Source organism: Zingiber officinale, chromosome 6A (assembly GCF_018446385.1).
Source record: "Zingiber officinale cultivar Zhangliang chromosome 6A, Zo_v1.1, whole genome shotgun sequence".
NCBI classification, from domain to species: Eukaryota; Viridiplantae; Streptophyta; class Magnoliopsida; order Zingiberales; family Zingiberaceae; genus Zingiber; species Zingiber officinale.
The window spans coordinates 40112285-40122218 of NC_055997.1; the positions used below are offsets into that span (position 1 = coordinate 40112285).

At 37.6% G+C, this 9934-nt stretch overlaps 1 pseudogene; it reads right to left on the reverse strand.

Moving 5' to 3' along the window:
• Positions 1 to 8047: 8047 nt before the first annotated feature.
• On the reverse strand, positions 8048 to 8191 carry LOC121999034 (annotated as a pseudogene).
• Between the last annotated feature and the right edge of the window lie 1743 nt (positions 8192 to 9934).

Genomic DNA, 9934 nt, shown 5'->3' on the forward strand with positions numbered 1-9934 from the left:
ATGTGCGGCAGGAGATCTCTGACCTACGACGAAACCTACGAGAGGATGACCGGGCTCGTCACACTGAGATATTGGCACTGCTTCGGTCGATGGGTTCAGGACCACCCCCGTCATCGTCTTAGTAGTCGTGATTATTACGCAGCGTTGTTATGACACTATTACAACTTTTTATAGTACATATTCTATTAATCTTCATTTTCAGATCTGATTGGTCATACTCTAATTTAATAGACTAGGATTTTCAAAATTCTAATCTATTTTAAATTCTAGGTTAAATTTGTTGTCATTTGTTTTTAAACCTTCCAACTATTAGAATTTCAAAACAACTTTAGCCTTAGACTAGAAAAATCCCCTTAGAAATCATGTTCCCCCAGGACTAGTATTTGAGCATCTCACCAACACCCTAAGATTACCTTGCTTGTGATTGACAAACTTAGAAAGGGGTGAGATGTATAGGCCAATTGCCTGGACTTAAGATGCTTATGTCAGTACATCGATATAAGTCTGGGCGTTAAATACAAAACCTACATTAATCAAGTTAAGTTATTCAGCTTAGTCAACCACTAACTGATCACAATGAACTTAACTTGACTAACCAAGTGAAAGCTGCCATCTTCTGATAGTCAGTAAGTAACTAATTGGTTAGACAGCTATTTTAGATGTCAGGTTTAGGGGGAGGACTAATTAGTCTCATATTTATTTTTCCTTTACTAAAATTGGTTTTCGAAAAATACTTTCTTAAAAATATTTTAAATCTATTTAACAAATCTGACTTATCTTTATAAAATCTAATAAACTTGGTCTTGAAAATCTTACTTTTGTAAAATTATCTTTATAAACTTATGTTTAAAAAGGTATTCTAACTCTACAAGCTTATTCTGAAATTTTCAATAATTGGATCTAGCTTTAAAGTTTGATTTGAAAATTAAATTTCACTTCATTTTGAAAATCTGGATTTTGTAAACTTAGACTTGATAAATAAATTTTTTAAGTAGATTTTCAAACTTAATTTTGAAATTTTGATTTTGAAAACTCATGTTTGTAAAGAATTCCAAGTTCACACTTATTTTGAAAATTCAATTTCTTGAAACTTGGATACTTATGTTTGAAAATTAGACTTATACTTGAAAATTAGCTTTTAAAAAAAAATTACTCAAAGTATACTAAGTTATTTTTCAAAACTTAGTTATGTTACAAAAATTACTATGTGGTGAAATTTAAAACTCCTCCAAGTTAACCTGACATCATTTCCTACATTTTTTTTATGTATTCTGTATATTTAAAGGTTTAAATTATATCCTTGTTTGATGAATGCCAAAGGGGGAGGGATAGGTAGTTAAGTTAGAAAAATAAAATAAAATTAAAAACTAACTTAAAACTTCATGCTAGAACAAAATGTTTAACCTTTTTACTCGCATACTTTTACTAACTTAACCAGGTTGTCATTCCATCAAAAAGGGGGAGATTGTTGGTGCGGTTAGCACTAACGGTCTAACTCTGGTTTTGATGAATGACAAATTGGATTAAGTTAGGTTTGTTGTGATCTAACACTCTGACCGAGTGTGTAGACGAAGTCCAAACAGGTCGACGGGCTGACCGGATGTCTGGCAAGAAGTCCAACTAGGTCGACGGGCTGACTGGATAGCTGGCGAGAAGTCCAAGCGGGTCGACGAGCTGACCAGACGCTTGGCAAGAAGTCCAGACGGGTCGAAGGGTTGACCGGACGTCTGGCAGGTAAGTGAAGGTAAGTCACTGGAAGGGAGTGACTGTGAGGACGCGTTCCCGGGAAGGGAAAATTAGGCATCGATCCGGCTTAGATCCATTTCGGATCTCTAAGTTGAGATCGTGACTAGATTCCGGTCTCGGAAAGACGGAATCTAAGTCATACTTTTTATGTCAAACTTATGAACTGTGCTAACAATCTGTTTTGCAGGATATACACTATCTATTCACCTCGGACTAACCTTGTCTTGCAAGAAAGCTGGTTTCTGGAGAAAGGTGGTCCGGGCGCCCGGAAGGGATCTGGGCGCCTGGGAGGTGATTTTTATCTAGATCGCGCGTCGCCACGTAGAGCTCGTTGGTTGGACCTGCCACGTCTCACCAGGGCGCCCGGAAGGGATCCGGGGTGCCCCGAGCCTCATATAAAAGGAGGGTCAGAGGGGAGCTTCAGAACAACAATTGAGAAAGAGATTTTCTACTGCTTGCCCTGCTGCTCTGCGCTCCTGCGACGCTAACGAAGCTCCGACAACTCGCTCCTGTTCTTTTAATTTCTCCTTTGTCGGTATAAGCTTTGTTTTATTTTTCATTAGCACTTCTGTACTTAAACTTTCTGTAATCAAATATTCGAACTGCTAGTGGATTGCCCAACGAAAGGACTCAACGAGTGTGGGCCTTGGAGTAGGAGTCGACACAGGATCCGAACCAAGTAAAACCAAACTGTGTTAGCCTTGCCTTGATTTCTTACTTTATCTTTTCTCTATTTCGTTGTGCGCTTAACTCTTTTCGAATGAAAGTTTTAATCGATATTCACCCCTCTATCGAAACATCACGATCCAACAATTCCAACTTGAGCGGACTACTTTGCCTTGTCTATGATTGCCGGTTGGGAGATCATCAACGATTCCGAGCATTATTCGTCCTCTGGTTTTTCAGAGCAAAACAATTCTCTATGTAATGAGTCCCTGACATATGATAAGTACACCACCTTCTTGGGATTTCTTGTGGCATCCCCACATACTGCACCGCTTGAGGCCTGAGTTCAGGTTGGTGGTGTGGAGGAGGAGCTACACGAGGTCCCCTAGGTGGATGAACAGGGGTTGTGGATTGGTCGTTAGTTGGAACCGGAACAGGTACAACATTTTCCTTCTTGCAGGCAGCTTGAGCCTCTTCAACATTAATAAATTCAGTAGCTCGCTCAATTAATAAATCAAAATTAGTTGGAGGATTTCATACTAGGTCCTTGAAGAAATCATTGTCATTAAGCCCTTAAAAGAAAGCACTCACCAAAATTTCAGTGGTGGCATTAGGAACATCAATGGCTACTTGATTAAACCATTTAATATAGGTTCTGATGCTTTCCTTAGGCCCTTGTTTGATAGAGAAAAGACTCCAAAGAGTTTTATGATACCTTCTATTACTGGAAAAATGATGAAGAATCACTTTATGAAAATCCTTGAAGCGCCGAATAGAATTTTCTGGTAATCTTTTGAACCATCTTTGAGCCGCTCCTCCAAGAGTAGTAAGGAGCATCCGACACTTAACCCCATCAGAAAACTGTTGTAGCAGAGCCGCACTCTCAAATTTAGAAAGATTATCTTCCAGATTAGTAGTTCCAGAGTACTCTCCGATATTTAGATTTTGATAATGTTTTGGCAGTGGATCGTCAAGAATCCTTTGAGCAAATGGTGTAACAATTCTCTCAGAGGAACTATCACTGATCACCACCTTCCCCTTGTGTTTCTCTTTTACCGGTGCTTCACCGAAAGACTCTTGGAGCACTGGTCTTCGTCCTCCTTGCTCCATGGGTGTACGGAAAAAAGCTCGGGGGTGTCGAGTAGAACCAGGAGCAGGGGTTATATAAGCAAGATCCTCTTCTTCCATACCTCTGTTTTTTCGATGACCGTGGTCGAAATTGTAGGATTTACAGCTACAGGCAAGGTACCTCCCGTATTCGCTTGTCGTTGTTATTGTAACGCCTTTTGCACTCTTGCACTAATGAGCCTCTTCAATTCTTCCTGAGTTAAAGTAATAATCGTCAGTTTTCCAGCATCCTCCATCACGTAGTCTCAAATTCAAGTGAAGATTCCCACATATGGCACCAAATTTGATCCTGTCTGAAAGCTTGATGCGATGAAGAGCTGGGGACGGTGAGTGGAAACTTCGGAGAGAAGGTAGGTGACGGCTCCAGGGAAGATGAATAGCCATGAGTCTGGGAAAACCCAAGCAAATACCAAAGAAACCCAGTCAAAAATACCTTCTAGCGACGAGAATAGCAAGTGGAAATTAGATCTGAGAAACCCAAAGTAGATCTAGGGAAGACTCCAACGAATCAGAACATCGTGCCAAAGAAAACCACAGCTCAATGTTTCGACGGACGTTGTCACCTCCTGCGCACTACGGAACCAACCAACAAAGCGTTAGTGACCTAAGACCAGGGTGGGAATCCCTGACTAGACCCTTTGACGCTCAAGTTAGTCCCCTCTACTCCAAGTGGGAGGAAGAAGAAAAGGTTCAGTAAACTGTAGTGGAATTAGAGTTACAGTGATGATGTTGCGCGTACTTGGCCAACGGAGAGGATTTCCCTTTTTATACCACTTCATATAACCTCCGTAGTCATGAAGTGGCCCCCGATTTGTTAGAGTTTATTATGAGATGACATAAGTACATGCAATAATAGTTTAAGGAATCTTTTTTGTACCCCAGATGTATCTTCTTTGTCGTCTAGCGCACTTACAGAAGCTTCTAGAAACTGTTTCCCGCTAAATTAACCAAACTGTCATATGATCATATATTATTCTTATATCCCTCTCATATTTAATTGTAACACTCCTCACTGGCTATATTTACGAGGTTTAATGAACATGAGTGCCCTCATGCCGGGCCAGATTTTACCAGGTCGATATCATACTAATAACCTCATAAAGGTGCGTGTTGATATACCTGCCCGGGATTATATTATCGAGTGTATTGTGCTTATGTCCGACCGAATATTTTCGAGCCGAGTCCCTTCTGACAACCTTGATTTGTATGTTCGCTTAGTTGCCCGAGATTACATTACCGAACGATTTATGTGTATGCTCGACCGGGCTTATTCTACCGAGCATGTTAAGCTGGGTCCCTTCTGGCAACCTTGGTTTGTATGTCTGCTCGATCGCCTGAAATTACACTACCGAGCGAGTTATGTGTATGCTCGATCGAGCTTCTTCTACCGAGCGTGTTAAGTCAGGTCCCTTCTGACAGCCTTGGTTTGTATGCTTGCTCGATCGCCCGAGATTACAATACCGAGCGAGTTATGTGTATGCTCGACCGGGCTTCTTCTATCGAGCGTGTTAAGCCGGGTCCCTTCTGACAGCCTTGGTTCGTAAGCTTGCTCGATTGCCCGAGCTTACACTACCGAGCGAGTTATGTGTATGCTCGGCCGAGCTTCTTCTACCAAGCGTATCTGAACGCGTTAATCCTTTGTCTGTTTTAGTTCAGCCGGGCTTTTATACTTGTCCGGACGTATATTTTCGGTCGGTGTTTCATGCTTGATTGAGGTTCCCCTGCTGGGCGTAGGTGTGCTTTACTAACACTTCACCCATTTGGGTTCGTCCGACACTATATGTTTGGTCGAGCTTTGTCTGCCGAATATGCCTACTCACATCGTGCACTCCGATAGTTTTATCCCAGCCGGTCTATATTCTTGACCGGGATTTGCCTACTGGGCGCCTTCATCTGACCCAGGCCTCCTCACTTCTTCTCTCTTCTCCTCACATCCCCTTTCACATTATTACGTGGGATCCACTCCTTACAATCTATATCAATTATTATTGGTGATTCCTCTACTTCGATGCATGGGAAAGTTGGGTGGTTCATTAATAGTGATGAAGTCTTTTAATTTCATTTTTATTTTGCATTTGATGCAAAAAATTATGACAATCATATATTTACTTTGTCATGCCTTGCAATAAAAATCTCTTGATATCATCAATGCAATAAGTTTGGTCTCTACAACTAAAGCACTTCTTCTAACATTGAGAAATGATGGTTTTAATATTCTTCTTTCATATGTCAAATCATTTTGCATAAGTCTGGATGTTTATATATTGGAGATAAGTACTCGTTATAAGCATTCTAGTTATTCATGCTAGCAAAAGGATACCATCACAGTTGAACATCACTTTTATTATGATATATTTAATGTCGCAATAGATTTTCAGTTAAAAGAGTTGAACTATAGATTCAGTTATGAGACATAGAACTTTTTATGCTTAACTCTGCTTTGGATTCAAAAGATAATTTTAAATAGTTCAGCATTGATATGATTTGTACTCTCGTTGAGAAGTATTATCCCAAGGACTTCATTGAACAAGAAATCCATAATTTGATGTGTCAACTACAACATTATGAGCTCGATGTATTTTGCCATGAAAAATTTTAGAAAATGTCCACTATCTTAGAATTGTGCCAAGGCTTATTTGAAACAAAAAAATTATAATACTATAATTTAATTAACAAGTTGACCTGTCTAGTTTTAACTTTGCTTGTGTCTACCGTAACTACAGAGTCTATATTTTTGACTATGAAGCATGTTAAAATAATTTCTCGTAATAGAATGAGAGAATTTTCTGGCAAATTCTATGATTATCTATATTGAGAGAGAGTTTGCTTTAAGTGTTGATTCAGATTCTATAATTAATGAATATTATACTTTGAAGAATCGTAGATCACAATTTCAATAATATATATATATATATATATATTTATATATATAATCTTATATCGTTGGAGTTTGGTGTTGAAGGTATGTACAACTTCTATGATTATCTTTGTATCTTCGTCTTTTTGTAACTCTTAGTTGCTACTAAAATTCCACCATGTTATCACTATTAGCACAATTTTTAAACTATGATTGAATTTAGAAAATTTTCCCCCTAATGTTTAGTATGAATTTTGCAATAAGATCATCATAAATATTTGACGATGCTAGTGTAGATTTCTAGTTTCAGGATAATCCACTCAGTCATTATTAACTAGTAATCTAAGATGTTCTTGTATGAGTAAAACTTCTCAAACTATCTTTCTATGCATTCAAAAAAATTGTGTAATTTTTATGTGTTGCTGATGTAAAATTGTATTCCATACTCTTGATTTTAAGTATTTTCTAACAATTTCTTTGGCATATTGTAATTTTTTGTCATAAGAGATTATGCGAGAGACACCCTTTATTTGAGATGGAGAGTTCATCAAAAGGTTGAGTCAATTGCCGTTTATGGAGAGGAAAATGAAATGCAACTTCTATTGTAATATTTTAAAATTGCTTTTGAGAATTTAACTGTAGGATTTCTCTTCTCAAATAACTTAAAAATTACTTCTTTAGTATTTTAAATATCACCACGGCTATTACAAGTTTATCAATTCATTCTTCTTTTATTTTGAGCTTATTGGATTTCTCATCATATTTTTTTTTTTTGTCAATTTGTTCTAAGATTTTCTTATGTCATTTACTTAAATTTGTTATTATTTAATCTTTTTTTTTTGAAATTATTCATCATGAATTGTAAATGATTTTTGTTGTGAAATTTATTTACCCATCACATTGTAAATTATTTTTGTTATAGGATTCATTATGCTAGGTGTCTTAATGTCAAATCCCTCAACCATGTATTTTTTTTTGTTATTTTTGGTTAAAATTTTTTTAGCCCGGGTAGAACTCAATTCCTAGCTCCACCCTTGAGTAGGAGGAGCCATTGGTTTAATTTTGTCTTTATAACTTCTCTTTTGGAGTTTGAAATGTGATATTTAAATGAGTTTATTAATGAACATGTTCATGAGTCTCTTAACGAACATGTTCACAAGTCTCTAAATAAACATATTCGCTAGCTTACGAACTAAATATTATTAAGCCCAAGCTTGACTCGATAATATATTCGAGCTTGAAATCAGGCTCAAGCTTGGCTTGATAATCTATTCAATCTCGAATTCAGGCTCATGCTCAGCTCGTTAACTTAATCAAACAAACTCGAACGAATTTTTTTTTTTTCAAACTAAGATCCAAATAGCTCATGAGGGCTTGACTTGTTTACACCCCTAAATACAAGTTAAAGATTAGAACCCTAAAGGTACAAACGGATCGAACTTGTTCACGAGTTTTTTGAATTAACTGGAATTTTTTTTATTCGTATATATTTATAAAATTATTGAATCCGAGTCGAACTCGAACATGTTCGATACTTTTTCGAATTGAATTCAAATATATAATATTTTATTTAATCATTCACAAGTCATTGACTTGTGAGCCAAACTTGAATCAAATTGTAATTATTTTTATATATTTTTAATTTAAATTAGTCATTGACGCTCGAGAACCCCAACAATAAGTTACTATACAGACTCTTTCTTATAAAAAATTAATTTAATTTTTTATATTAGATATTAAACTGATAAGAACATATACTATACTTGATCTTATTTAAAAGACCAAGAAAGGTATACTTTCTAATTTAGCCAACCCAAGATATTTATAGAAGTTTCTCCGCTCGTGGTGTTACTAATGCTAAGATGTGAGATAAAATAAAATTATAAAAGTCCATATTTTTTATATTAAAAATAATCAGATAAATTACTAATAAAACTTAAAATTATTTTTAGTGTAAAAAATGACATTAATAAATTTCATTTTAGACTTTATCAAAATTAATTATTAAAGAGTCTATATTCTTAATTAAATAGTAAGATATGCTAAATTAAGATTGAAATAATCTGAACTTAAATTAGAGTCATTTTAAATTATAATTTAAATTCTGTTCGAATAAAGTTGGAATAATTCGATCGGAACTTAATTTTATTTTGAATCGATTTGAGTTAAAATTATTTATATTTTTAATATCATATATTTTTTTTGAGTTGGAACTCAAATGTCATTGCTGCTACTTATCTCTTTATTCTAATACAATGTTTACTCCGAAGCGGAAAGGAATGACCTATGGAAAATTACCATCGAGAGAAGGGAAGAAAAAGGTGAAGGAAAGTAGATAAAAGAAAAGAAACGACAAAAAGGGAGGGAAAGGAATTTATGGCCTGTGACCTTTCACTCCGAGCTCAACTTATGGACGCCGACAACGTCGCCTCAAATATGCTCCTTTTCACTGAACATGCTGGCGAGCACGCCAATGCCCTATCGCTCTTCACCAGCCTCCACATCGCTCTTCACCAAGGCCACAAAATACTCCCTTTCATTTCCTCATCTTTTTCGTGCATTTCACCTTTGCTCAACCTCAAAAAAATATAGAATCGTCACATCAACGACCTCCTAGAGTCGGTCCCACGGATATGAAGGAAGGTAAATACAGGTACACAACTGAAAGCATATAATCGGGACGCTAACCCCAGACAATGACACCCGAGGATCGAACCTTGGACCTCTCAACCACGAAATCATGCGCCCCAAGCTGTGCTACGCCCTAGGGACACCTTTGCTCAACCTCAAGCTTGGCCTCACTGTGGCTACAGGAGCATGCAGAGAGAGAGAGAGAGGGGAACCGCTCTCTTCGACTGTAGCTCCGATCGGGACATTGCAGGGACCACTCTCTTCGATTGCAGCTCCGCTCGACAAGCTCCTTGGATCTTCCCTCTCCGACATTGATTTCGCCCGCGGGCAGCATCCTTGGGAGGTCTGTTAGGTGGCGTCTTCAAGGAGACCGACATTGGTGAGCGGTTCACTGATTCCATTATTGCGATCAACCGATTGTATTTTGGTTGTTGGCAGGATGAGAAGTAAGAGGAAGATGATGAAATTGGAGAAATTCGACATCTCTATTTTGAATCCTGTTGTGAATCGAAGGTTTCGTGTCAATTGATCTCAATTCGCTTAGAATGTTGAGAAGTTTGGCGAGGATAAGAAAAGAGGTCAATTTTTCACGGACTCGATGCCACCGACTCTTCAAGCGAGGAGGAAGATGCAAACCATAGCAATGGACCTGACAAAAAAAGATGAGTTACTTTCATGATTCTCCTAGTACCGAAAGGAGGTATCACACTTAACTTGGAGCTGATGGAAAGGGTGTTTGTCTTGAAGGAGTGAGAGGAGGTGGCAATGACCGAATCGACTTTGAAATAGGGAAGCTTGCTTGGTGCTACAAGTAGAGTGCTCTAGTGAAGAGTCCCGTAGAAGGCAAAGGGGATTTTGAGATGACTCACTCTCTCGCTTCCGTCCGCTTGCTTCCGCCCATTTTTG